The following is a 25,797-nucleotide window of genomic DNA, read 5'->3' on the forward strand; positions in this document are numbered from 1 at the left end:
TATTCCTCAAGACTATAGTCAAGGGCTATAAATAATAATCAGATTTCAAGATGTAAATTTCACTCATATATTTTGCCTTTTTAAGGACACTATATTTTAGTTGCCATTTGGTATTTCTTTTTTTGGGACTGACTTATTTCATTAAGTATAATGGTATCCGATTATATCAAAACTGTTGGGAAAAGCAGAATTTATTTCTTTTTTTATGCATGAGTAGTATTTAATGGTGTATGTGTATAATATTTTGTTTATCCAGTCATCAGTCTGGGTTGATTCCATAGCTTAACATTTGTAAAGTGAACTGCTATAAAAATGGGATACAGATAACTCTTTCATATGCTGATTTCACTCCCTTTAGGTAAATTCCCAAGGGTTAATGGCTGCATTAAGGTAGGCCTATTTTATGATTTCTGAGGAATCTCCACACTGTCTTCCAGAATGGCTGTGCTAGTTTGTGTTCCAACCAATAGTGTATTAGGGTATTTTTATTCTCAACATCCTTGCCAGTGTTTGCTATTTATTGATTTATGGACGATAGCCTTTCTAAATGGAGTGAGGTAACACGTCATGGTGGTTTTTATTTCCATTCCCTTGTGGCTAGTAATTATGAGTATCTTTTCATGTGTCTATTGGCCATTTGTTTTCATCCTTTGAAAAATGCCTTTTCATATTCTTATCCTATTTCTTAACTGGATTGTTTGTTTTGTTGTTGCTGAGTTTCTTGAGCTCTTTATGTATTCTGGATATTAATCCTTTATCAGATGTATAGTTTGCAAATATTTTCTCCCTATTCTGTCAGTTGCCTCTTCACTTTGTTGAATGTTTCCTGTGCTGTGCAGAAGCTTCGTAGCTTGGTGCAATCCCATTTGTTTATTTTTGCTTTTGTTGCCTTTGCTTCTGGCATCTTGTTCAAGAAGTCGTTGCCAATATCAATATCTTGCAGTATTTCCCCTGTGTTTTTTTTTTCCAGCAATTTGGTGGTTTTAGGGCTTAGATTTATATTCTTCAACTGTTGTGAGTTGATTTTGTATAGGGTGTAAAGTAGGTGTTGTGTTTCATCTTATGCATGAGAAGATCCAAGTTTACCAACATATTTTTATTGCAGAGACTGTCATTTCTCCAGGGAGTGATTTTAGCTTATTTGTCAAAGATTAGTTGGTTGTAGATACGTGGATTAATTTCTGGGGTTTCTAATTTCTTCTATTTTTCTAGGTGTCTATTTTTGTGCTAGTACCAGGCTGTTTTGATTATAACTGACATGTAGTATGGCTAAAATATTGTATTTTGCTGCCTATGGCTTTGTTTTTCTTGGTTAAGATGTTTCAGCTATTAAGGGTCTCTTATGTTTCTATATTAATTTTAGGGTTTTTCTTCTAGATGTGAGAAGACAGTCCATAGTATTTTGACTGGGATAACACTGAATGTGTAAACTGCTTTTGGTAATATGGACATTTTGGTGATATTAATTCTTCCAATCCACAGGGAAGATTTTTCCATTTTTTTGTGTGTGCCTTCTTCCATTACTTTCTTTAATGTTCTGTAATTTGCATTGTGGATAACTTTCACCTCCTTGTTTAAATTTATTCCAAGGTATTTAAATTTTTTGTAGCTGTTGTGAATGGGACTGAAATTAGACGTTCTTTCTCATCCATATCATGTTGGTATATACAAATGTTCTTGATTTTATATCCTGCAACTCTGCCAAACTCTGAGTTTCAACATTGTCTTAGTGGTGGTGTCTTTAGGTTCAGCTATGTTCAAGATTACATCATCTGCAAACAGGGATAATTTGACTTTTTCCTTTTCCATTTGTATCCCTTTCATTTCTTTTAATTGCCTAATGGATCTGCTTAAAGCTTCCAGAATTATGAGAAGGAATGGTGAGAGTAATCATCCTTGTCTGGTTCTGGATCTTATTGGAAATGCTTCTAGCTGGTTATGTTATTTTTTTCACAAATTGCTTTTATTGTACTATTGACTGTCCCTTCTATACCCAATTTGCTAAAGGTTTTTATCATGAAACATGTTATATTTTATAAAATGCTTTCTATGCATCTATTGAGATAATCATAGGGTTTTTATTCTTCGTTTTGTTAATGTGATGTATTGTGGGGAGCAACTCGGATTAGACTAAGTTACTCGAATTAAGACTTATTCTATGCATCTGCTCTCCCACGATATGGCGCTGGGAGAGGAGTAAACAGCTTCTACACAGCTGCCTCTCGCCAACTTGAGTGATGACCTCCAGGAGCTGATCCTGCTCCTGATTGGAGGAGAGCAGCATGCTCGGCGTGTGGGTAGCAGAGTTGGGATTGGTGGAAGAGGACTATAAAGGAGGAGAGAGACAACATGCACCAGGAACATCTATCTGAAGGAACATCTGAGCAGTCCCCGAGAGAGCCGGCCGGTGGTGTGCCGCTCCCCCGCGGAAGTGGGGAAAGTGGCAGGGGGAACCGCCCTTCCACGGAGGTGGAAGGGACGGTAGCCAACCTGGGAAGAACCAGCAGCAAACCCGGGAAGGGCCGAGCAGACAAAAGAACAGCGCAGGGTCCTGTGTCGTTCCTCCACGAAGAGGGGGAGCGACAATGTATCACATTTATTGATTTGCATATGTTGAACCATCCCTGCATCTCAGGGCTAAATCTTACAAACCAGTGATGTTTAACCTAGAAGAAAAATTCCTTTATTTAATGGGAACGAATTTTACAAAATGTTCCTGAAAAACAGCTTATCTTAAGATAACTCCTCTTTCTGAAGATTTATAAAAATTTTGTCCTTCCCAAATGCATGACTTGGCTTTCTGAATAAAGGCTTATATTTAATGGTGCTCTGGCTGATTCTATTCCTCAAATACAGAGGATTTTATGACATTAACTATAGAGTGATGGCAGACAGTGATGAGAAGTAGGCCTATCAAGAGTTCTGGGAGCTCCAATGTCAAAAAATAACGCAGAGGGAGAGATAATTGAATAAGAAAGTCAGAGAAGTAGGAGGGAAACCAGGTAAAATTGCATCCTAGAAGCCAACAGAGGAATGAATGCAAAAAGGAAACAAGAGTTGACTCTTAAATGCTGCAGAGAAGTCACATAAAAGGGGAATAAAGAAGCTTCTGTTCTGACTTTTATTATTTTGCTGAAAATGTGCTTGCATTGATGTGTCCTAAACCCACAGGAACATTTTGTATGGCCAAGTTAGTATTCACTTGGAGTTTTGATATCATAAAATGCTCAGGAACCATAGAAAATATATCTTTCAACAACCTTAGTTTCCCACATGCAGTGAAAATGAAAACCAAGTTTCTCAATTGATAATGTACATCTTGCAACTTCAGACAGACAAGAGTAATTCTAGTGGTTCAGATGTCCGCTATTTTATATGTAATTTAAATTTCAAGTGCAATTGCATCCATAATGTTTCATAAGATACATATTATTATTTGTATATGTCTGTACATATGTCACTGTGATTAATGAAGTACACATTCCTAGTGCTTGTGTATTATTGAATATTTCCTCAGAATAAAGTGCTGTCTTAAATGAGGGGATCTCTATATTGTTGTGACCTGAAATAGAGGCTTATACAATTTAAATAAACACTAAATTCTGTTGCCTTCTGTTTTACCCTAACACTCTCTTTGATTCATTTGGTGAGTCTGAGATATCCACATTGCTCTATTTGCAAGCAGTGGAAATAGAATATAATTTACTTGTGATTGTTTATTATACAATATTTCGTCCTTGCAATAAACTGTGTATACTCTAACGAGATGATGTATTCTCACAAATGGGAAGAATAAAATGGGTGGTCCTAATTGACTCAACCCACATGTTGCTCCCTAGCATTTCTTTTATGGGACATAATAAACTAAATTCTAAGTGTTAGCATGTAAAATATATGAGTGTATGAATATTGGTTGATGTTGTGCTCAGAAATTATAAAACAAAGCAAATGCATAGCAACTGCATGTATCACTGAGCTCACTCAATTTTTTGAGTTTGAAAATTTTGCTTTTAATTTATATGAAAAATGTATGATTTTCCTAAGTACTTAGCGGGGCATTTTTAAAATTCCTATTGCTGAGGTATTCTAAAATTAGGTCAACGCCCTTCTGGGCCAGTGACATAGAATATGTATTGGAATAGGTTTCTGCCTGGACTTTTAAAAATAGTTTTCAAATGAAATTTCTTGCACCCAGAACTCAGAGGTATACTTGGGGTGCGTGTGATGATAAAATTAAATAATGTCTCTTGTACTCTACAAGGGAGCATTAGTAAGTTAGTTGTAAGCTGCATTTCCATGGACACATTTTTATTTAACTTATTTATTTTCATAATACTTATGTTGAATCTATTGGGAATTTCTCTCTAAGCCTTTTTCATAAAATTAATTCTGTTATAAAAAACTCTACTTATGTGCTCTGTATCATAAGTAATAAATTTCCTTTATCATAGACTTAGCCAAATCAGAGTAGTAGCATGAATATCTTAGCTATATCTGAAATATGTCTATATATTAATAAGATTGTCAATCTCATAAATACGGAAATGTGTTGGTGGTATCTTTATTCTACAGTGATCATTGGTTGTCCATCATATTTAGCAAGGAGAACTTTTGTGTAAATCCTACAGCCCAGAAATTATAGATGACAGAAAATGGAAGGAAAAACATGAAATGCCTGCCTTCCATATTTATCTCCTTTAATTCTTTTAAACACCAACTCTGGTTATTATATCACTGGGGAAAAGAGCAATTACGATTCAACCTTCTCATCTGTAGGGAGAGAATAAAGGGATCTAACTACTAAGGAAGATGTTTTTCCAAATAGTATTTTCTATTTTGCTTTGTTAGACAATGTGTATGCAGAGTATGTGTTAAATAAATGATTTGATTTTGAGAAAGTTGAATTTATTTATTATATTTTACATTTGTTCTTAACATTGTATGAGGAAGAAATCCCAAAGTTCCTTTTTCTACTTTCTGAAGCAGTTTCTCTCCTGCAAGAGATGGGACAACCTCTTGGAGCTCACAACTTTTGTTTACCTCAATTTGTGGTGAAAATTTTGCAGTTTGTTACAGATACCTCTCTGGTTAAAATTTGTGAAAATCTGATTATTCATTGTTTCTTCTTATTTCGATAGGAGGAGCTCCCTTTCCAAGCTAGTGGAATGATTGGCTTTCTTTTTAAATCAATTGGGTAAAATTAGGGTACAAGTTAAAGACTGAACCCTATAATTAACTGTGTATTCTAAATTTACAAACCCTGCTTTTCTTGGGTCTGCTGGGAATAACTGTTTGGTGTGAATCTTCTGTCTACTTCAGAAATGACATGGAAGATTTTGCTCTTCTTAGGACAAAAGTTCGCAAAGTATTGTTTCTCAACCAGGGAATAAAGAGGTAGTTGAAATCTCCATAATGGTCTCTGGCCATGGTTATAACACCTTGAACATGCCCAGTCTCGTCTAAAATCTTAATAATGAACTGCTCAATTTAATTTATTTATACTGTTCACAACTTAATTTATATCCTTGTTGAATTAAACATAAAGCCTTTATTAAACCCCACAAGGGAGCAATATAAATTTTAATGTTTACATGAAACATAAATTTAATAAACACAGTTTTAGCTTTTCTGTATGCAAGTCATCATTTTCCTAATGTAAATAAATGACAGACACTGCTGTAGGTCTTAAGTCACTATAGAATCATCCTTGATAAGCTGCTTTCTTAAAATACTTCTCCCAGGGAAGTCTTATCTTTGAGATCCTAGTCTCAGTTCAAGACATCATAATTTCCTTTATAAATACAGAGAAGAATTTATCAGAAATTTAGGAAACGATTATTAGGAAAAAGTTACTGTTGATGTAGGGAAGCTATAAGGGTATTTATGGAATATGGAATACGGAATAATATAAAACACAAACTTGTTTGGCTTGTTGAAATATAAATAAAGAACAGGAAACAGTTGAGAAGAAACAGTTAAATTGAGCTGGAAAGGCAGCTCTAACCTAAGGGGATATGTAAAAGGACATGTGTTCAAAAGTGCACATTTTTCAATAGGAAAAAGATTCCTCCCTTTTCAACACATAAACATGTTTGTCCTCGGGGCAAGGCAAGAGGACTGCACACTTGATCCTTTTTCTCATAAACAAAGGTCTTGTGGTTTCACCTGTATAGTCATTTCCAGGACTCTTATTTATTTATTTATTTATTTTTTTACTGTATTTATATGGGAAGGAAAGATTTCTGATGTAGCCTTGAAAGCAAGGAGTCATTCTTTACCAGTATCATAGTATCTTATCAATTTTATATGAGGCCTGGAGATCACTGAAGGGTCAGCTCTTCATAGCACAGATGGGAACATGTTCTTCTGTTTGCACAAACACCATTTTCATCCTTCATAGAAGGTGACCAAACATGCATAAATCTCCAGGAAAAATGTCAGTCAGAAAAGGATAGTCCATCTTTTCTGTTCTGTTACTTGAGCTGGATATTTTCAGAATGGCTGTTATTAACTCGGTGCTCATCAAATCATCAGTTATATGGAACTTTTCTCTAATAGAAATCTCATTCTGTTTTTATGCCCAGTCCAATGAACAGTCAACTCAGTTAATCAACGAGAAACTACTAGGGGCTTGTTCCATAGTAGAGGAACTCTAGGAACTCTAAACAATACAGTTTTAATACATAAGGGAGAGAATGCAAAAGAGCTGGAAGATATTGGCAAGCACGTAAGATAATCTATGCAAATTATGCAAGTTCCATCTATTTTTAAGTGCTGTATTGTGTGATATAAATTTATGACCATATGTTGCAAAACCAAAATCAAGACTCATGTTCCAATAAATTATTTTTGTTCTATTATTGGGTGTGAGAAACCTTCTGGTATAGGTAGTTTAAGTGCTACAATGACGGAACTTTCAAGATACTGTCATGGTTTATGGGAACAGCAAACAGATTTTTGAAATTAGATTTGCCACCAAAATCCTTAAATATAAACTTATTTGGAAACTCAAATATAACAGAGAGTCAGGAAAATTGGAAGAGTTCTGCTCAGACCTTTATGTGCATAGACCATTATGAAATATTTTTTTTCTCATTTTTCTCTGTTAGTAAAAATTTTACCATGATCAACATTTGAGAAACTGGTGTTAGAAAAAAATCATATGACTTTTATGGACAAAATGAGCTTGTTTTCTGAAGCAGATTGGCTTTGGTAAACAAAGTATTGGAAGACATTTCAGGATAGGGGGATGGAATGTTTCAAGAAACAGAATCCAAGGAAAATCTGTTACATTTTTAGGATTGCGACAGAGAGGCAGGATTTAAGCTGAAAGTATGGGGTGAGGATTAGCAGACATGAGGAATCATCCGGGCAGTGAAGCCAGGATTATAGAAGGCTTGAAAAACCAGACAGGCTAGGCACCATGGATTATCTGGTTTACTTATTCCTGTTGCACTAAGGCCCAGAGTCAGATATAAAATGATATGAAGAATTTAGATGCTTTTAAAATTTTGTATCAGTGATTGATGTACTTAGTGCTGACTGTTCTTTGATACTGTTTTAAAATTTGAGTTTCTATTTGCTGGTGATTTAATACATAAAATGACTTTTCCTTTTTCTCTTTTTTCCCCTGTTTCTATCTCTTTCTGTCTGTCTCTCTCTCTCCACATACACACACACATACTCACATGAACACAATAGAGAATTGTACAGAGAAATGAATAGGGATTTGAAGCTAAAATCACTTGGGTTCAAATCCACCCTTTGACATTTACTTACACTGTGTTCTTGGAAATGTTTATTAATCTCTCTGCTTTTTAATATTTCCATCTTTGAACTAGTGGTACTCCTTCCTTTCTGTGACTGGTTGGAAGGTTGAATGGATGTTTACAAGAAAGACACACTGATCAGGTCTTACCAAGAAATTATTGCCCAATACGTGTTAGTTTATCATACTCCAATAATTAGAGTACTCCTTTTTCTGCTCCACTATTCAAAAACATGATTAGGTATAACAGCAAGGTACAAAATTACAGTATCAGAAAACACTGTAGAATAATTAATTCATTTCCATATATTCAATCAAGTTTAATTGAATATCATGTATGTATATGTATGTATATACATATACACACATATATAAAAATTTTTATTCTTTGTTATTTCTATGCAAAATAGGATTTTATCTGATATCTACAAACACATATCTTAATATATATATATATAAAAGTGTGTGTGTGTGTGTGAGAGAGAGAGAGAGAGAGAGAAAGAGAGAGAGAGATGAGATTACAAAGCAAGAGGTTAATCAGCTTTACCAAGAGCAAATATAGGTAAATGTCTGAGGTCAGATTTAGTTCTAAACCCTAATTCATTTCTATGTGTTAATCTCTTTTTTTTTTCTGGGTGCTTTTAAAATTTTTTATTAACTTGTAATACCTATATATTTTTGTGGAGGTACAGTACAATATTTCAATATATATATACACAGATTAAACTCATTAAATGAAGCAATTAACTTTCTTCGTTCCTTATCTTTAACTCTTTACTCAAATAAAATAGCCACCATAGAGTCAATTGTCTAGAAAATTGAAACTGCACTGATATTTTCAATACCACACCTTTTGGGCCTGGCACTATGGTGCAGCAAATTAAGCTACCACCCACAGTGCTGGCATCCCATATGGGTGTTGCTTCAAGTCCCAGCTGCTCCACTTCTGATGCAGCTCCCTGCCAATGTGCCTGAAAAGTAGTAGAAAATAGCCCAAGCCCTTATGCCCCTGCAACCCATGTGGGATATCCAGAGGAAACTCCCTGATTCTGCTTTCAGCCTGGCCTTGCCCTGGCCATTGCTGCCATTTGGAGAGTGAACCGTCCATCAGAGGAAGATTTTCTCTGTCTCTCCTCCTCTCTCTGTAACTCTGCCTTTCAAATAAACAAATAAATCACATTTAAAAAACATGTTTTTGAAATAATTCACTGTTTTGTTTTTACCCTTTCATTATGCATCATGAAAGTTATTTGTCAGTTGTTTTAAGTTTTTATTTTTTTATTATTTATTTATTTATTTATTTATTTTTACAGGCTGAGTGGACAGTGAGAGAGAGAGACAGAGAGAAAGGTCTTCCTTTGCCGTTGGTTCACCCTCCAATGGCCGCCGCGGCCGGCGCGCTGCGGCCAGCACACCGCGCTGATCCGATGGCAGGAGCCAGGTGCTTCTCCTGGTCTCCCATGGGGTGCAGGGCCCAAGGACTTGGGCCATCCTGCACTGCACTCCCTGGCCACAGCAGAGAGCTGGCCTGGAAGAGGGGCAACTGGGACAGAATCTGGCGCCCCGACTGGGACTAGAACCCGGTGTGCCGGCGCCACAAGGCGGAGGATTAGCCTATTGAGCCGCGGCGCCGGCTTAAGTTTTTATTTTTAATATTTATTTGAAAGGCAGAGTGGCAGACATAGAGAAAGAAGGAAAGAGAGAGAAGGAGAGAGAAAGAGAGAGAATCTTCTATCTGATGGATGGTTCACTCTCCAAATGGCTGCAACAATCAAATCTGGGCCAGACCAGAGCTAGGAGCCAGGACCTCCATTCAGGTCTCCCACATGAGTTGCAAGGACCCAAGTGTTGAGGTGCCTTCTACAGACTTCCGAGGCATATTATCAGGAAACTGAATTGAAAGCAGTGCCTTCTGGGATACAAACAGGCACTATAATATGGAATGTAGACATCCCACATGGCAACATAACCTGCTGTACCACAATGTAGGCCCCAGTTGTTTTAACTGAAACAATTGATGAGAGTTTTTATTTGTTCATAAGAAGTAGTAGGATGCATCAGGAATTGTGGATCATGTGGCTTATTATTAGCCCACACAGTAAATGGACTGCAGGCAGTTTTCCTGAAAATAAAAAGTGAAGACAACAACCAAAAACGTTAACACAGTAGAACTGGCCCCTTCTGTTTCTCTGCTACCAAACTCAGTGCTAATTCTCTCTGCATCTGAACAGTGGAAAAGTACAAATGGAAAATCACAGTCTAATTACAGGCTGATCTTGTAATGTTAGGATACCCAGTGAATTTCTTGGACAATATGTGCTTCCTTCACCCATTTTTGGCTCTGTCTGTACATCAGCTGATCTTAATTACCTGGACTGTATTAGGAAGAAAAGGTTATGCTTCTCACAGCCCTTTTGTTTTCTATGAAGTGATAACCCTTCTTGCCCTCTTCCCCTCAACCCAATTCCTTTACTTGCTTTTTTTTAAATGATTTCAGTAGCATTTGTTTCACCCTGTCTGTGTGGGAGACCCTTTTACAGCACATTTCAAGTACTGACTGACTTAGTTCTCATTTTTAACCCTATCAGGCTTGTGCTCTTCCTATCGCCACTATGCAGATAGAGCTTCTAAAGTATAAAGTAGTAATGGAGTAAGAATTTGGCCCCACACATTCTGACTGGAGTCCAAACTTTTAAGCCCTAAACTACCAATGCCAACAAGGGGCTTCAACTAGGCTGTCTCTTTTCTATTATTAGTAAAATGTGTATTACATTTGTTGCCTTTTAAAATCATCCGAATTAAGGGACGGATACTTTGGCTTAGCCATTAGATACCAACTAAGATGCCTGCATCCTAGACCAGAGGCCTGGGGTCGGGACTGCTCTGTGCATGATTTTGCTTCCTGCTAAAGCAGATCCCAGGAGGCAGAGGAATGGCTCAAGTGATGGGGTACCTGTCCCTTACTTGGAAGATCTAGATTTAGTTTCAGTTTTTGGCTTTGGCCTGGCCCAGAATGTAGTTGGCATTTGGGCAGTGAGTCAGTGGAATAGGAGCTCTCTTTGTCTTTCTGCCTCTCAAATAAGTTAAAAATAAGTAATAAGGCCAGTGCCGCGGCTCACTAGGCTAATCCTCTGCCTTGCAGCACCGGCACACCAGGTTCTAGTCCCGGTCGGGGCGCCGGATTCTGTCCCGGTTGCCCCTCTTCCAGGCCAGCTCTCTGCTGTGGCCAGGGAGTGCAGTGCAGGATGGCCCAAGTCCTTGGGCCCTGCACCCCATGGGAGACCAGGAGAAGTACCTGGCTCCTGTCATCGGATCAGCGCGGTGCGCCGGCCGCGGCGGCCATTGGAGGGTGAACCAACAGCAAAGGAAGACCTTTCTCTCTGTCTCTCTCTCTCACTGTCCACTCTGCCTGTCAAAAAAATAAAAAATAAAAATAAATAAGTAATAAGTAAACCAAGTTAAAAAGATAAAATCCCTTATTAGGTAATATATTACAGTGATTACCATATTGTCTAAAACAAAGAATCTTCCCAATAGTAGTTATTATTAACTATTGTATGTTTTACATAGTTATATTAAGCTTAGCCATATATTAAATGACTATAAATTTATATTAGTTATTATAATCATTATCTTCATAATAATATGACATGCTTGTCTCCTATTGACTTTTGTACAGGATTTAGTTTAATTTGTTGTTGCGTTCAAATTACCTAGTTCAGTGTCTGAATCTTAGCAGCTACTTAACATACATTCATTGTACCAATTAGAATTACTTAAGTATTGTGTCTTAAAGGTTGCTTTATTTACTTTATAACTAATCCTTTGTGGGCTGGAAGAATTCGATGCCTCTTAAAATTCTTTAAGATGGGATATACCATGTGTTCTATTATAAGGGATAAAGAATGGCAAATATGGATCATTAGATTAAGCTAGCAGTGCTAAAAATGGAAAAGTATATAAAAAATGTTCCTGGTGACATTTTCTACAGTAGATCCACCTTGCAGTGCAACCTTCAGAAATGTTCAAAGTTATAGCCTGGATATTTATTCCACAGATATTTATTCCACAGATTTTCCGGGAAATATACACTTTGTCCAAATTAAACATAAAGTGCAGTAATACTATTTCTGAGTATATTTTAATTTAAGGAAGTTACTGTTGGATAATAGAATTTATTTTAAAAACTGTGGTATATTGGTAGCTTAATATTTAGCAAAAATTAAAACAAATGTGAAATACTTACAACCTTATAACTATGTTTTAACTACATCTATTACTGATAATTGAATAAAGCAGTGAGAGTCTTATTCAATTGTAGTTATAAAATGAGATCAATGAAAAAGACCCTGTGGAAGAGATTGGTATGGTGGCACAATATTGGAACACGTAAATATATTTAGAAGCACCTGCATTTCCTTTTTCCTTTTCTGATATTTATTCCTCATTAGTGTCATTTAAGGTTGGAATTCCTCTTCACTGCATTCTCTTGCATCTCATTGCGCACCTATTTTCATAATTCCCTTGCCTTCTCCAGTGTTCTGTAGTAGAAATGGGAATTATTCAATTGTGCAGTCATTTAACAAATATTTTTTGATTGACCACTATGGGAATAGACTTTGAAATCAGACGTTCATGAGTTCAAATCCTAACTCATTCACAGGGTAGCCATGTGATTATGGCTGGCTTTTCCTTTGTAAGATCTTTACTTTTTTTTCCCTCTTTTCCTTATCTCACTATCTTGCATCTTTCCCTCTCCAATGTGTTTACGTGAAAACATTGCAAACATGTACAAAAAGCAATAATTTACCCAGGATATCTGAACAATTTTAATAATTTGAAGAAAACAATTTGATTGAAACCCAGAAAAGGCATATAAAGAGACTCCATGTCACAGGTAATGAACAGATATTTATAGTGAATCATACCTTTTAATTTGAACCCCTTTATTTGATCCAAAACACCAGAACCTGTTTAAAAAAATAAAGAGCCAGGGGCCGGCACTGTGGCACAGTAGGTTAATCCTCCGCCTGTGGCGCCAACATCCCATATGGGTGCTGGTTCTAGTCCCGGCTACTCCTCTTCCAATCCAGCTCTGTTCTATGGCATGGGAAAGCAGTGCAGGATGGCCCAAGTCTTTGGGCCCCTGCACCCACATGGGAGACCAGGAGGGGGCACCTGGCTCCTAGCTTCAGATCGACACAGCTCCAAGCCTTGCGGCCATTTGGAGAGTGAACCAATGGACGGAAGACCTTTCTCTCTGTCTCTCCATCTCACTGTCTGTAACTCTACCTCTCAAATAAATAAATAAAATCTTTTTTTTAAAAAAAGAGCTTACTAATAAATCCCTCAGGTCCCAAGAAAAGGATAGGGAGAGAGAGAGAGAAAGAAAGAACCAGAATGAGACCGAGAGTGAGACAGAAAGCCTAGGCAAAAGGATGGAGCAGTCCTGGCTGGGCAATGCTGAAGCTGGGGCCCAGGAACTCCTTTCTGGTCTCCTGCATGGGTGGCAGCAACTCAAATAACCAAGTTGTCATCTGCTGCCTACCAGGTACATTAGCAGGAAGCTACATTGAAAGGTGAGTAGTCAAGACTGAAACCAGGCACTCCAATGTGGGACATGGTTGTTCCAAGTGAAGGTTTAACACACTGAACCATAATGCTTGCCCCTGATGTATTAAATATTATGTCAAAGGGAAAAGATAATTTAGAAGTGATTTGGACAGTTTCTATTAAAATTTAAAATAATACAAAACCTTACTACTTAAGAGTAATACGAATATATTTGAAAAATACAGAAATACCCATAACAGTGATTTGTAATAGCAAAATAGTTAGAGTGAATGAACTGAAAAAATACAAAATGGTGCAACCTGGCTGGCATTGTGGCACAGTGGCTTAAGTTGCTTTCTGCAATTCCTGCATCCCACATAAGCACTGGTTTGAGTCTTGGCTGCACCAGTTCTGATCCAGCTCTCTACTAATATGCCTGCAAGAGCAGTGAACGATGCCCCAAGAACTTGTGTCCCTGAATCCATGGGGGAGACTTGGATGGAGTTCCAGTTTCTTGACTTCAGGCTGGGCCAGCCATGGCCATTGCAAAATATAAAGAATGATATAACCATGATATAAGTGAGTGTACCATGATTTTAAAAAATAAGAAAAATATATAAATAGATAATAAGTATACATATATAAACTATATATTTGTATAGTTGTGAATAATATATAATAGGAAAGTAGGTCATAAAATGTTTGAACTATGTAAAAGAAAACAAATCAGAGTGGCTCCAAGATGGCGGAATAGGGAGGATGCTCACTGATATTCCAGGAAAAGATAGTTTAATAAAAGTGGAGATACTATAGTCTCAGGGAAGAGTTAGTGAAAAAACTGCAGAGAAAACTCTTCCAGAATTAGAGGGACATGGTGGACCTACGTGGAGGTAACAGGTGCACATAGCTTGGGAGCACAGCTGCCGAGAGAGTCTCCCATACAGTGCTGGAAAGGGAGGTGAGGCGAAACCGCAGTAGCCGAGACACTGGCAGAAAGTGGCAGGAAGTGCCTAGAAGGAATGAGGCTTGAAGCACTGTAGGGAAAAGTACACCAGCCTAACTAGATGAGAGAAAAAAAAAATAAAAGGGACCAGCATGGACATGACTCTCCACTCACCTTACAAAGGCGAGCGAGACAATAGAGCAGGTGCCATTTTGGACATACATAACAGCTGCACCAGTTCTGGGCTGTGCCTGCCTAGAGACAAGCAGAAAAACATGAGTCTGGTAGGGAGATATAACAGAAGACTAAGACCTAGTGAATGTTTGGAGCTTATGAACCGGGACTGTGAAAAAAAAAAGTAAACTTAGGGTGTGTGGGAGAATTCATGGAATGGCTGAGATTTGAGTAGTCTCAGTGGGAGACACCACAAATTCGGGGGGCCTTGGCTACCCGGTGAGACATTGCAGGGGAATCTGAGCTTACATTGAGGACTGCACCGATCCTTTGTGTGGTCACTGGGACAGAGCAGACAAATATTATACCCAGTGGGACTAGCATTCAGGCACTGATTGCCATCGAGGAGAAGGGCTCAGCTGAGCGGAATTATTTCCCTTCTGAATAAAAATACTCCAATACAAGATACTCCAATACACTCCAATACAAGATTATGAAGATAATGAGATAGAAGAAATGCAAGATACGAATTTCAAAAAAATTATGATAAGAACATTTAGAAGTTATCAAAAACAAATGCATGGACTATAGAAATCCATATAGGACACGACAGAAAATCCCTCTTGTGAAAAGAAATCTTAAGGAGGAATCAAAATGAAATGAGGAATTTAGAAGAACATGAAATTGAGGTATTGAAGAGAAACCAAAATGAAATGAAGAATTCAATAGAACAAATGAAAAACACATTTGAGAGCCTTAAAAACAGAATCAGTGAGGTAGAAGAGAGAATATCAGACTTAGGAGACAGAGCACAGGAATGTATACAGTCAAACCAAAGAAAAGAAGAGGAAATTAGAAATCTAAAAAAAATTGTGAGGAATCTACAGGATACTATTAAAAAACACAATATTCAGGTTCTAGGAGTTCCTGAAGGCATGGAGAGGGAGAAAGGATTAGAAGGCCTTTTTAGTAAGATGCTAGCAGAAAACTTCCTAGGCTTGGAGAAGGAAAGAGACATCCAAGTACAGGAAGCACATAGAACCCCCAATAAACATGACCAAAAGAGAGCCTCACCATGATGCGTTGCAATCAAACTAACTACAGCGAAACATTTACAGGAGAGAAATGTCAGACTACTCAGAGGATCTCCAATCAGATTCACAGCAGACTTCTCATCAGAAACCCTAAAGGCTAGGAGGGAATGGAGATATAGCCCAAATACTTAAGAGAAAAAAAACTGCCATCCCAAAATACTATATCCTGCAAAGCTCTCATTTGTGAATGAAGGTGAAATAAAGACCTTCATAGCAAACAGAAATTGAAAGAATTTGTCACCACTTGTCCAGCCTTGCAAAAGATGCTTAAAGATGTGTTACATATAGAAACATGGAAACACGGCCATCAATTCAAAAGAAGATATAGGAAGAGAATCACTCAGTAAAGGATCACAGGAAGTTCAAAGAATATATTAGGAATATCTTTGGAAAAATGGCAGGGCAAATTCAGTACTTAACAATAGTCACATTGAATGTAAATGGCCTCAACTCTCCTGTTAAAAGACACAAACTGGCTGAATGGATTAAAAAACAAAACCGATCTATTTGCTGCTTACAAGAAACACATCTTTCCAACAAAGAAGCAGACTGAAAGTGAAAGGTTCGAAAAAGATATTCCATGCCAACAAAACCAAAAAAGAGCTGGCATAGCCATCTTAATATCAGACAAAATAAACTTTAACGTAAAAACTATTAAAAGAGACAAAGAGGGGCACTATATAATGATTAAGGGATCAATTCAACAGGAAGATGTAACTATTATAAACATATTTGCACCTAATTACAGGGCACCAGTTTATTTAAAAGATATGATAAGGAACTTAAAGGGAGACTTAGACTACAATATGATAGTATTGGGGGACTTCAATACTCCACTCTCAGAAACAGAGAGATCAACCAGACAGAAGATCAACAAGGAAACAGCAAATTTAATCAACACTATAGCCCAAATGGATCTAACAGATATCTACAGAACTTTTAATCCAACAGTTAAAGAATACTCATTCTTCTCAGCAGTACATGGAACCTACTCTAAGATTGACCAAATACTAGGCCATAAAGCAAGTCTCAGCAAATTCAAAAGAATTAGAATCATACCATGCAGCTTCTCAGACCACAGTGGAATGAAGCTGGAAATTAGCAACTCAGGAATCCCTAGAACATATGCAAACACATGGAAACTGAACAACATGCTCCTGAATGAACACTGGGTCATAGAAGAAATCAAAAGAGAAATGAAAAACTTTCTTGAAGCAAATGAGGATAACAACACAACATATTAAAACTTATGGGATACAGCAAAAGCAGTGTTAAGAGGAAAGTTTATATCAATAGGTGACTACATCAAGAAATTGGAAAGGCACCAAATATATGAGCTATCAATGCATCTCAAAGATCTAGAAAAACTGCAGAAAACCAGACCGAAAACTAGTAGGAGAAGAGAAATAATTAAAATTAGGGTAGAAATCAACAGAATTGAATCCAAAAATGTTACAAAAGATCAGCCAAATGAAGAGCTGGTTTTTTGAAAAAAGAAGCAAAACTGACACACATTGGCCCAACTAACTAAAAAAAAGACCCAAATCAATAAAATCAGAGATAAAAAAGGGAATGTAACAACAGACACAATAGAAATAAAAAGAGTCATCAGAAATTACTACAAAGAGTTGTAGGCCAGCAAACAGGGAAATCTATCAGAAATGGATAGATTCCTGGACACATACAACTACCTAAATTGAATCATGAAAGCATAGAAAACCTAAACAGACACATAAACAAATCAGAAATTGAAACAGTAATAAAGGCCCTCCCAACAAAGAAAAGCCCAGGAATGCATGGATTCACTGCTGAATTCTACCAGACATTTAAAGAAGAACACACTCCAATTCTTCTCAAACTATTCAGAACAATCAAAAAAGAGGGAATCCTCACAAATTCTTTCTATGAATCCAGCATCACCTTAATTCCTAAACCTGAAAAAGAAGCAGCAGGGAAAGAGAATTACAGACCAATATCTCTGATGAACATAGATGCAAAAATCCTCAATAAAATTCTCGCCAATAGAATGCAACAACACATCAGAAAGATCATCCACCCAGACCAAGTGGGATTTATCCCTGGTATGTAAGGATGGTTCAACGTTTGCAAATCAATCAATGTGATACACCACATTAACAAACTGCAGAAGAAAAACCATATGATTATCTCAATAGATGCAGACAAAGCATTTGATAAAATACAACACCCTCTCATGATGAAAACTCTAAGCAAATTTGGTATAGAAGTAACATTCCTCAATACAATCAAAGCAATTTATGAAAAACCCACAGACAGCATCCTGTTGAATGGGGAAAAGTTGGAAGCATTTCCACTGAGATCTGGTACCAGACAGGGATGCCCACTCTCACCACTGCTATGCAATATAGTTCTGGAGGTTCTAGCCAGAGCTATTAGGCAAGAAAAAGAAATTAAAGGGATACAAATTGGGAAGGATGAACTCAATCTATCCTTCTTTGCAGATGATATGATTCTTTATTTAGGGGACCCAAAGAACTCTACTAAGAGACTATTGGAACTCATAGAAGAGTTTGGCAAAGTAGCAGGATATAAAATCAATGCACAAAAATCAACAGCCTTGTATACACAGGCAATGCCACAGCTTAGGAAGAACTTCTAAGATCAATCCCATTCACAATAGCTACAAAAACAAGCAAATACCTTTTAAGAAACCAAGGATGTCAAAGATCTCTAAATTGAGAATTACAAAATCTTAAAGAAAGCAATAGAAGAAGATACCTAAAAATGGAAAAATCTCCCATGCTCATGGATTGGAAGAATCAACGTCATCAAAATGTCCATTCTCCCAAAAGCAATTTATAGATTCAATGTGATACCAATCCAAATACCAAAGACATTCTTCTCAAATCTTGAAAAAATGATGCTGAAATTCATATGGAGGCATTAGAGACCTCGAATAGCTAAAGCAATCTTGTACAACAAAAACAAAGCTGGAGGCATCGTAATACCAAATTTCAGGACATACAACAGGGCAGTTATAATCAAAACAGCATGGCATCATACAGAAACAGATAGATAGACTGATGGAACAGAATAGAAACATCAGATATCAATCCAAACATCTACAGACAGCTTATATTTGATCAAGGATCTAAAACCAATTCCTGGAGCAAATTATGCAACCGATAAAGGAATGATGAAAAATTTACAAAGAAATCAAAAAACTCCCCAAGAGCAAAACAAACAACTCACTTAAGAGATGGGCCAAGGGCCTCAATAGACATTTTTCAAAAGCGGAAATCCAAATTGCCAACAGGCACATGAAAAAATGTTCATGATCACTAGCCATCAGGGAAATGCAAATCACAACCACAATGAGGTTTCACCTCACCCCAGTTAGAATGGCTTACATACAGAAATCAACTAACAACTGATGCTCATGAGGATGTGGCGAAAAAGGGACACTAATCCACTTTTGGTGGAAGTGCAAACTGGTAAAGGCATTATGGAAGTCAGTCTGGAGATTGTTCAGAAATCTGAATATAGCCCTACCATACAACCCTGCCATCTCACTCCTTGGAATTTACCCAGAGTAAATTAAATTGGCAAATGAAAGAGCTGTCTGCACCTCAATGTTTCTTGCAGCTCAATTCACAATAACTAAGAACTGGAATCAACCTAAATGCACATCAACAGGAAACTGGATAAAGAAATTATGGAATATGTACTCTATAGAAAACTATACAGCAGTAAAAAAATGAAATCCAGTCATTTGCAACAAGGTGGAGGAATCTGGAAAACACCATGCTGAGTGAAATAAGCCAGTCCCATAGGGACAAATATCATATGTTCTTCATTGGTGGCAACTAACTGAGCACCAAAAAGGAAACCTGTTGAAGTGAAATGGACACTAGGAGAAATAGTGACTTGATCAGCCCTTGTCCTGACTATCGAGGAACAACTTACTACTTTATTCCTTAGAGTATTTTTTTGTTCTACTTAATACCATTGGTTGAACTCTTTAATTAATATGCAATTATTCTTAGGTGTTTAAATTTAACTGAAAAGTGATGCTGTTGAATATAAGAGTGTGAATAAGAGATGGAGGAAATGTACAGTTCTGCACATGGTCACTCGGACTTACCTCTAATGGTAGAGCTAGAAATGTGCCAGGGGATTCCAATTCAATCCCATCAAGGTGGCATGTACCAATGCCATCTTGCTTGTTAAAGTGATCAGTTTAAGTTCATAATTGATCAAAAAGATAGGATTAAGTGTCAAAGGGATTACATAAATAAGACCAGTATCTGCAAATAATTGATAGAAGTAAAAAGGAGAGAATGATCCTACATGGGAAGCAGGATACGCAGCAGACTCATAGAATGGCAAATGCCCTAAACAACACTCTGGCCTCAGAATCAGCCCTTCAGGCATTTAGATTCCGGCTAAAAAGCCCATGAGAGTTTCTCAGGCATGGAAAGCCAAGACATTTTGCCAAAAAAAATGACCTAAATGAAACATCTCTGTGAGTGAGATCCCAGCAGAAAGAACAGGCCATCAAAAAAGGCAGTACTTTTCTCTGAAGGGAGGAGAGAACTTCCAATTTGAATATGACCTTGTCTAAATAAGATCACAGTTGGTGAACTCAAGAGGCTTCCATAGCCTTGGCAGCTCATGACAAGAGCCTTGGGTGATTACTGACATCATAAATAAGAGTGTCAATTTTTAAATCAACAGTGAGAGTCACTGTGCACCTGCTCCCCATGTAGGACCTCTGCCTTTAATGTTTGTACTTTGAGAATTAATGGTAAAACTACTACTCAAACATAACTCTATACTTTGTGTGGCTTTGTGGGCACAGACTGTTGAAATCTTTACTTAGTATATACTAAGTTGATCTTCTGTATATAAAGATAATTGAAAATGAATCATGATGAAGAATGGGATGGGAGAGGGAGTGGGAGATGGGATGGTTGTGGGTGGGAGGGAGGTTATAGGGGGAAAAGCTGCTATAATTCAAAAGTTGTACTTTGGAAATTTATATTTATTAAATAAAAGTTGAAACAAAAACAAATCAATAGTAGTGTACATTTTCTATTATAATCTTAAGTATTTTAATACACAGAAAATGTGAAATTTTAAGAATAATAGTTTTTTCTAGAGAGTTGCTATTTACATCAAAATCATGAAAAAAATCAAGAAAAATTAAGCTTTTAAATTTCATTGATGAATATAAATGAGGGCTTATTTAAATGAAGAAGCATACTGTGTTTCTGGATTGAAGACTGAATATTACAGATAGACTTTTTTCTCTAGATCAGTTAATGCCTTCACAATTAAGATAGCAATGTAAGTGTTGACTTTGCAAAATGTTCATAAAATTCATCTTTAAAAATAGAGAAAGATAAATCATCAAGATAAAAGTTTTAATGGAAAATATGTTAAGAGGATTTGTATTGTCAGATATTAAAATGTCTGATAAATACACAGCAACTGAAATGTGTGTATCACAAATATAAAAGAAGAATGTGGTGTTGTAGAGAAATCACTGTGTTAGTTTTGTATTGCCACTGTAACACTCAGTGGCTTAACACAAATTTATTGTCTCACAGTTCCAGAGAGCAGAAATCCAGTTTGTTGGACCATGTTGGTGAGGTGCTGTGGTACTGTATTCTTTTTTTTTAAGATTTATTTATTTATTTGAAAGGCAGAATTACAGAGAGGCAGAGAGAGGGAGAGGGGGGGGGGGAGGGAGAGAAATTCTTCCATCTGCTGGTTCACTCCCCAAGTGGCTGCTACGGCCAGAGCTGCTCCAGTCTAAAGCCAGGAGCCAGGAGCCAAGAGTTTCTTCAGGGTCTCCCACGAGGTTGGCAGGGACCCAAGGACTTGGGCCATCTTCTACTGCTTCCCCGGGCCATAGCAAAGAGCCTGGATCAGAAGCGGAGCAGCCGGGCCTTGAACCAGCACCCATATGAGATGCCGGCACTGCAGATGGAGGTTTTACCTGCTATGCCACAGTGCTGGCCCCTGAGTGGTACTGTATTCTTGAGGCTCTAGAAGAGAATTTCCTCCCTTGCCTTTTCTGAGTCTGGGAGTAGGCCTCCATTCTTTGGCTCTTGGTTACTGCCACCTTCTTCAGAACAAAGGTTTGCAGAGCTATTATGTTCAAACCTACATGGCATCATCATGCTGCTCTGTTTTATCCTCACTCCTTCTCTGACTCATGACTATACTGGGCCAAACTTTGCAGGCTTAACCTCTCTGTGTCCTCTGCTTCCTTGTTCACATATGCAAATGTACTTTTGCCTTGTCTGGAGGTTCCAAGGAATAAGTTGTAGATATTTTTGCGGATCATTCCTTTGCTTACCACATTACAGACCATAATTTATATAAAAATAAATAGAAATATGAATAAATGTTCATGTGTAATAAAGAAATGTATCGGCTACCATTGTTGTCAACATAAAGGACATTCCCCTCATCCCAAAACCTGTGCCCTGCACTGTTTCAGTCAATCTCCTCTGTCTCCATCCCCAAGCAGCAATGATACTCTATTACTATGCTTAGATCTGCCATTTGTAGAATTCCATATAAAGCGAGTCATACAGTTTTTTTAAAAAAGATTTATTTATTTATTGGAAAGTCAGAGTTACAGAAGGAGACGTAGAGGCAGAGAGATAGAGATCGTCCATCCACTGGTTAACTCCCCAGGTGGCCACATGGCCAGAGCTGGGCCCATTTGAAGCCAGGAGCCAGGAGCTCTTCCATGTCTCTCATTTGGGTACAGGGGCCCAAGCACTTGGGCCATATGCTGCTGCTTTCCTAGCCATGTTAGCAAGGAGCTGGATCAGAAGTGGAGCAGCTGGGACTCGAACTGGTCCCCATATGGGATTCCGGCACTATAGATGGTGCCTTTGTCTGCTTTGCCACAACGCCATTCCCAAATTGTATAATTTATACCTCTTATTTTGTCTGTTTTCTTATTGGGTGTCTTTTTGTGGATTAATCATAGTCTTTCTATTGCTGGTATGGGTCTATCATTGGTTCTCTCCATTGTGATAACTACAATTTTAAGAATGGTCTCACATAGACTTTGAAGTTATAAAATCTTCTAGTTTGAGTGTAAGAGAAAATTGTGCATATGATGACATGCCACTCTTGTAACTATGTTACATTATATGGCAAATGGAGATTATTCCAGGTGGACCCTTTAAAGAAGAGGGTATTTGGGGCCACCACTTGTAATGCTGGCATCCCATGATTGTTCTGCTTCTAATCCAGCTCCCTCTTATTAACTGAGGAAATCAGCAGATGTCCCCAAGAACCTGGGCCTCCACCACCCATGTGGAGACCCAGATGAAATTCCATGCTCCTGCCTTTGACCTGGATGAGCATTCCTGGCCATTGCAGCCATTTGGAGAGAGGGTGAATGAACCAATGAACCTGTCTTCCTCTGTTCTTTCTCTCTCTATCACTGTACCTTTCTGGTCCACAGAAGTCAGAGACTTAAAACACAGGATTTTTACTTAGCATTGATATCTTCGAAAATGGAATGCACACACACTATGAACAAGGGTTGTCTTTAGGTGCAGACAATGACCCAAGTGAATAGCTAGTAAGGTGGAGAAAGTTTCTATCCTACAACTACAGCAAACTGATTTTTCCCCATAATCTGAATGAGCCTGGAAGTAGATTTTTCCCCAAAGCCTTCAGATCAGAGTCTATTCTGTGTCCCTCATTTTAGCCTTGTGAGGGTTTTAAGCAGAAAGTTTAGTTGAGTGTCTGTGGACTTCTTACCTATAGAAGAATAAACTAAAATATGGGTACTGCTTCCAACCCATAGCATTTATTGTGGCAACAGGGAACTATATACCTACCTATCTGAATTTTGAGTTTTTGGCTGCAATGAGTAAAGCTACAATGAATACTCAAGTGTATTTGTGTGTATCAGGATGTGTTTGCTTTGCTTTGGATATGTGAGCAGAGAGAGGACTGTTGCATAACTATATAAGTATAAGGTAGGTATGTGTGTGTGTGTATGTACTTCTAATCCTCTTCAAATGATTTTACTATTTTATATCCCCATTTGTAATGCAAGAACACTCCAATGACTTCACATTTTTAATGTTTTTTTTTCTCTGTGTAGGTGGGCGCAATGTGTGGTGCTATCATCATGAAATTATAAAGAAGGAAAAATTTTATTTCTACCCTCTTAAGATCCCCAGTTACGTGTGAGAACTAAGATTGAATAACATGATTCAATAGCAGAAAAGATATCCAAAGAAAAATTTTTAAAATATACAGGCCTTTACATGTACACAGGCATCTTCATAGGAAAATGCCCAAGTCCTTGGGTCCCTGCCAACCTTGTGGGAGACCTGGAAGAAACTCCTGGCTCCTGGCTTTGGATTGGAGCAGCTCCGGCTGTTGCAGCCATTTGGGGGAGTGAACCATGCCCTGGAACCTCCGAAACTGTGAATTAAAGAAATATGATTTTTATATAGTACCCAGCCTCAGGCATTTTGTTATAGTAACAGAAAATGGATAAATACATTTAGTTTTCTCTATGAGGTATGGTAGTCAGAATTCTTCTTTTTTTCTTTTTAATTTTATTTAAGGTATACAAATTTCATGTATTTCATATGTACATATTTAGGAACATAGTGATAGTACCCACCCTGTCCTCCTTCCTGCCCACACTCCAACACTTCTTCCTCCTTCCTCTCCTATTCCCACTTTTAATTTTTACAAAGATCTATTTTCAGTTTACTTTATACTCATAAGATTAACCCTACACTGAGTAAAGAGTTCAACAAATAGTATGAAGATAGAAACACTGTTCTACTGTGTCCTCCAAGTTTTCCCATCTTTCTCTTGTGTACACCCTACGGAACTCTTGGCTATGTGAATATTTCTTTACTCCTACTATTAAGCTATACAAATATGGCATAGTAAAAAATAATCCAGGAGTCTAAGCTGATCATATGAATGCTGTGAAAACAGAAGATTTTTTTCTGGCAGAGGATGAGAAAGTCAGGTTCACAGTGCATATTCAGTGCCTCCAGTGATACCTATATATCCATGTATGAATACCTTCCAAATATTCAAGAAATCTATCCATATATATTTTAGAAAACCACCTCTCAAAAACCAAGTTTTACTAAGATGAAGGTAGTGGTGGCAAAAGATCCATTTGTATGACATGGTTAGGACTTAAGAACATATAGAATATTCTAAAATGAACATTTTAAGATGGAGACATCTCTACCTCAGTTTTATTTTTCCTCTTGTGTTTTTAAAAACAAAATAATGAGAGTTGTTCATCTACAGCTGATTTTTAATGATAAAGTAAAGTAATTTGTGATATAATTAATGCATTTTAATCTTTTGATTAGATAAAAATTTGTTTAGAAGGAGTTCATTAAGCTTTGGTAATAAATTAAATCTGTGGATTGTGTGTTTGGTCTTCCATTCAGTCAATTGCAGACACACACTGCCTTATTTTAATTTTTTATTGGATACTTTATTCAACTGATATACAGTGCAATCTTAAAAGTCACTGATATGTAACATGTAGTATATTTCTTGTTTTGATGTATTTCTTGGTATGTATAGGTTTTATGGAAAAATGTCCTATGATGTAAGGGTATTTTTAAAATAACTTCTTCAACAACAATTTCTTAATGTTTTAGTATAAATACACAATATTAAGGGGTTTTACTGATACTAATTACATCTGCAAACACAAATTTGTAAATTTTTCTCATGAAAGTCAAATTCAGAGCATCATAAGTTGTTGTAGCTTGATTAGTCTCTTTGGGAGTATTTCATGGGACTTAGGTCACACCAAGAATGGAACTTTCTCTGGGGAGAAAATCAGCTTGGCTTACACAAGATATTTCATAAGGAAGAACTGGCTATTCAAATAAAGGTTTTGTTTTAGAATCTACCTCAGAAAGCCAGAGAATGAATTGTTTACCAAGAAATGAGGTTTTAGGAGCTAGTTTACGATGTTTATGAAGTAAACAAGGATGTGTGTTCTTTTCCTCTCTCATCCCAGCCCTGTCCTTTTCTTCTTTCTCAAGTTATCTGATATTTATTTTCTTAAAAGAATGCAGTTCATGGATGTGGATTATATTTTTATGCAATGAAAATGGTCATTTTAGTAAAATTTGGACTGCTGTGTCCATTTTATTTTATAGGATTCCAATAATCAATATCTTTTTTACCACAATTCTTGTGTGCCATGACAGCTGACATGCCAAAACCCTGTGGGTTGGCCGGCA

At 37.3% G+C, this 25,797-nt stretch overlaps 1 long non-coding RNA gene across 1 annotated transcript in view; it reads left to right on the forward strand.

The window, feature by feature from the left end:
• The window catches only part of LOC149123544 (uncharacterized), a 240,457-nt gene extending 216,488 nt beyond the window's left edge, over positions 1-23,969 (forward strand). The window contains exon 4 of the long non-coding RNA XR_016217152.1: positions 23,658-23,969. This is a non-coding gene — a long non-coding RNA (uncharacterized LOC149123544). The remainder of the gene's footprint in view (positions 1-23,657) is intronic.
• Positions 23,970-25,797: the final 1,828 nt, after the last annotated feature.

This window comes from Oryctolagus cuniculus, chromosome 11 (genome assembly GCF_051225735.1).
Source record: "Oryctolagus cuniculus isolate XC-2025 breed Fujian yellow rabbit chromosome 11, ASM5122573v1, whole genome shotgun sequence".
NCBI classification, from domain to species: Eukaryota; Metazoa; Chordata; class Mammalia; order Lagomorpha; family Leporidae; genus Oryctolagus; species Oryctolagus cuniculus.